Consider the following 5,143-nt stretch of genomic DNA (forward strand, 5'->3'; position numbering starts at 1 on the left):
ACCATATTAATCTGTGGCCCTGCTAAGTTGATTTATTAATCCTAGTAACTTTTGGGAGTGCTGAAAGATTTTTAATATGAATTATCATGCTTTCTGCACAGAAGGGCAGATTTATTTGTCTATTTAGAAGTTTTAATTTCATGTTTGTACTTTTTGCGTTGGTTAGGGCATCCAGAACAAGACTGATTAAATGGTGAGATCAGATATCTGCTTTGTTGCTGATTCTAGGAAGCAAGCATTGAGCCTTTGATCACTGAGTAGATGTCTATAGCCAGGTTGAAAAGTTCCTTGCTATTTCTAGTTTGCTAGAAATTTCATCATGAAATGATGTTGAATTTGGACAGGTGTTTTTCTGCATCCATTGTAATGAATGTATAGCTTTTGTTTTTCATTCTAATACTTTGGTGAATTGTGTGTTTTACAAGTGTTTAACCAAACTTGCTTTCCTATGATAACAATAAAACTGATGTGCAGAGATGTGTTTGTTGCTATGAATTTTAAAATTTGATTTCCTGATAGTTTGTGTCTGTGTTCCTGAGGGATACTTGTCCATTTCTTCCCAGTGATGTTTTTCTTTGGTTAGTTTTGGATCAGGATGATGGTTCTCTGGTGTGCCTTTCCCCCCTGTAGTTCTGAGCCTAGCACATGTTCCTACTCCTTCTCCAAGGTTACAGGTATTTTTAATTCTCACTACACTGTTCCTCATCCCTGGAACAAAGCATTGTGGCCACCTCACCAAGAGGCACTCCTTGTTCACATGCAGTCTCACGGGAAAAACAGACACCAGTGTCCTCACAGCTCTTCAGGGTTTTTGTTAACCATCACCTGATTCCAGTGTTACCTATCCTGTTATTGTGTTAATGGGGCTGTAAAGATTATGGGGCCTATAAATTTCCTTTACCAAAATACCTAGAAGAGTTAATATTTCATCACTCAATACATCACTAAGTTAAAAGGAACTAAACCCGTATCAACATGGACAGATCTCAGAAAAAAACAAGTTAGAGAATTGTGTGTATATCCAAAATTGTGAATTTTGGAATACGTGAACAACACATATTGAATAAGAGAAGGAAGTCATGGAATGGAGGAAGCACAGGACCTTGAGCTGGAAAAGAAAAAATAAAATCAACTCATTTAATGCCATGTAGAAAAAAAAAATCAAAGGAGACATCTATATATGAAAATCCATAGAAGACCAGGAAAGACATTTTTAGAATGCAATGAAATTTATCAAATCAAAATAAAATACTCCCTGCACTCAGACGCAGGAAGAGGATGCACTTGCTGAATCTGTCAGGTGAATGTGTGTTTTTCTCCTCTTCGGTTGTAGGGTAGGCAAGGAGAGAGAAGAGCTGGAAGGTGAGGAAAATCAGCTCCCTTCACCTACTGAGGTGCTGTCCTCCTTCCAGCCACATTTGTACGTCCCCGCTGTTCTGGGGAAATGATTTACAACAGCAGTCTTTCTGCTAAAGTTGGATCCCCTGGCCTCGTGAGCTAGGAGGCTGGGCTGAAGTCCCAGACCATCATTTAACTGTGCTCCAAATTTGACTTAAGTTTTATGGGTTCCTTATAAATGAAACAAATCAAGTGATTTTGGATTGTTTATAAATTTATTTTAAATGTTCTCAATTTTTTAACAGGTTTAATACAGTGTATTCCAAAGGAAAACTACATTATTTTGTATTTAACCTATGTATTTATATTCAAGCATAAAGTCAGGCTGTATCACTTTAAAGAAATTTATTTCCATTAGTTTGAAAAAACCTTTTTCTTAACCATGAAGGCACATTGAATATTAGCAAAATTTAAAATGATTTATTTACTTATTTGAAAGGAAGAGTGACAGAGACATCTTCCATCTAATGAGTCATTCCCCAAATGGCTATAACAGCTAGGATTAGTCCAGACCAGAGGCAGGAGCCAGGAGCCAGGAATTCTGTCTGGCTCTCCCATATGGGTAGCAGGGACCCAAGTACTTGAACCATCATCTGCTGCTTCCCAGGCACATTAGCAGGGAGCTGGATTGGAAGCTGAGCAGATAGGACTCAAACTAGCACTCTGGTGTTGGGATGTAGGTGTCCCAAGCAGATTGGGCCACAATGCCCTCCCTGTTGCTTTTGTTTTCTATACCTATTGAAGTAAAATTCTTCTTATATCTTTTAGGGTGATGAATTACATTAATTGATATCTGATGAATGAAGTGATAGCTGTGTGATTTTTATACTTAAGTATATTGCAAAATTCCATATGCTGATATTTTTCTTAGGAATTTGCTTGTAAAATTTTCCAGGTATTTTCCTCTTGTATTGTGCTTCACAGGTTTTGTTATCAAGGTTATGAGCTGGGGAATACTAACTCTTTCTATGTCTCTGGAGGAATTGGTAGATGATTGAAATTGTTTCTTTTAACAAATTTTTATTTTAAATTTTAAAGTAGATTTTAACAGATTGAATGTGATTTGTAGATACAATTATTTAAAAAAAATTTTTTTTAATTTATTTGAGAGAGTTACAGACGGTGAGAGGGAGAGACAGAGAGAAAGGTCTTCCGTCCGTTGGTTCACTCCTCAGGTGGCCGCAATGGCCACAGCTGCGCCGATCCAAAGCCAGGAGCCAGCTGCTTCTTCCCGGTCTCCCATGTGAGTGCAGGGGCCCAAGGATTTAGGCCATCTTCTACTGCTGTCCCAGGCCACAGCAGAAAGCTGGATTGGAAGAAGAGCAGCCGGGACTAGAACCGGCACCCATATGGGATGCTGGTGCTGCAGGTGGAGGATTAACCTACTGTGCCATGGCACCAGCTCCTGTAGATACAATTCTAAGAACATAATGATATTCCCTTTCTCCCTCTTTCCCACCCTCCTTTTTTCTAGTTTTTGAGATAACATTTTAAATTTATGTTATAGTAAAAGGCTTAATAATTCACCAAATAAGAAATTTGACAAGTAAAAAGCAAAAAACCCTAGTTCCATGGGATATAGACAATGGTTATAAACAATAATTGAATGGAAAAATGAAAATTTCACCCAAATACAATAAATTTTAAAGGAACCACAGATCATGAAAACTATGTTAGTATAATATTGTTAATCATTGGTTTGACAAAAGTATAAAACAAAGGTTTTTTTTAAAAAAATACTTTATTTATTTATTTGCCTGATAGAGTTACAGACAGTGAGAGGGAGCTGTGTCTATTTTGCTGCAAATGGTAGAATTTCATTTTTTAAAAAGGTTTATTTATTTGAGAGGTAGAGTTACAGAGAGAGGGAGAGACAAAGAGAAAAGTCTTCCATCTGCTGGTTCACTCCCCAAATAGCCACAATGGATGGATCTGGGTCAGTCTGAAGCCAGGAGCCAGGAGCTTCTTCTGGGACTCCCACGCGGGTGCAGGGGCCCAAGCACTTGAGACATCTGCTGCTGCTTTCCTAGGCCATAGCAGAGAGCTGGACCGGAAGAAGAGCAGCTGAGACACCAACCGGTGCCCATATGGGATGCCAATGCCACAGGCAGAGGTTTAACCTAATACATAACACAGTGTTGGCCCCTCATACTTTTTGATAGTTGAATAATATTACATCATGTATATACACCACGTTTTCTTTATGCATTCATCTGATGATGGACACCTTGGTTGACTACAAATTTTGGCTGCTGTGAACAGTGCTTCTATAAACATGGTGGTGCTGGTATCTCTGATTCATTCTGTTAAAGACTGTTGGATCATATGGCAAGTCTATTTCTAGTTTTTAAGGAAATCTCCACACTGTTTTCCACAGCCGCTGCACTAATTTACATTCCCACCAAGAGGGTATAAGTGTGGAAATATTTTTTGTTTTGCAAAGCTTTCTCAAAAAAATCTCCTGGGCACAGGAGAAATTAAGGTTTCCACTGATACATTCTTTGCTAAAGAAAAACAGGGAAGTAGAAACATCACATTGAGCAGAAAGTTGAAAGGTACAATTTATTGCCTACAGGGTAAACAATGGTCTGATGTTAAGGTCTTACATAAACTTAGGTAGTAACCAAATGTTTGGCCAGAGTCCAAGTATGTGGAAGAACAACTGGTCGCAGGAGTTTTGGAGACATACATATGCGTAGAATTCTCGCAACAGGCCCAGAATGTGGAGATGCGTGCATCTCAAGGAAATGTTCAGCAAAAGAACATTGAAGAGGAGACTCATATTGAGTCTCTGTACTTGTTGGTCATCCTGTTTCTCAGCTTCCCCAATTTTTGATCAGTGGAGTAACAAAAGATTCTAAACAAGAACAGTCTCACCACTGTCTTGCTAAACTGGCCTTGTTTTTTGCAACTCATTATTTCCTTCCTTCCTTCCTTCCTTCCTTCCTTCCTTCCTTCCTTCCTTCCTTCCTTCCTTCTTTCTTTTCCTTCCTTCCTTCCTTCCTTCCTTCCTTCCTTCCTTCCTTCCTTCCTTCCTTCCTTCCTTCCTTCTTTTTTAAAGATTTATTTTATATACTTAAAAGAGTTACAGAGAGAGGCAAAGACAGAGAGAGGGAGCAAAAGGTCTTGCCACTCCCCAAATGGCAGCAATGGCTGGGACTGGGACAGGCTGAACTCAGGAGCCAGAATCTTCTTCTGGTATCCCATGTGGGTTCAGGGGCCCAAGCACTTGGGCCATCTTCTGTTGCCTTCCTAGGCACATTAGTAGGGAGCTGGATCAAAAGTGAAGCAGCCAGGTCTCAAACCAGTGCCCATATGGGATGCTAGTGCTGTAGGCTGCGACTTTACCTGCTATGCCACAGAGCTGGTTGCTCTCATTTATTTCTAACCAAACTCACTGGGACATCTGAATCCTTAACCCATAAAATTTGTTCCTGGGTCCTATTGGTTACTAAATATGCACAGCTAAACACATAAAATATACTAGTTAAAACTGTTGGCTATTTGTTATGTGAAAAAATGTGGTTGTAAATGGCCTCGACCTTGCAATATCAAGCATTTGAGCATAAGCAATGGCAGTGGACTTCTACTTACTTTTACTGATGGATATAGATACAGGCTACAGAGATTTTGTATTGTTTGGTCTGATTTTTCAAAAAAAAACATTACTATACAGGTAAATTATCAGAGCAGATTTCCCCATGCTGTGGTTTGTTTATGTCCCCCCAAAGTCCATGTATTGAAA

Source organism: Oryctolagus cuniculus, chromosome 5, assembly GCF_051225735.1.
Source record: "Oryctolagus cuniculus isolate XC-2025 breed Fujian yellow rabbit chromosome 5, ASM5122573v1, whole genome shotgun sequence".
Lineage (NCBI taxonomy): Eukaryota > Metazoa > Chordata > Mammalia > Lagomorpha > Leporidae > Oryctolagus > Oryctolagus cuniculus.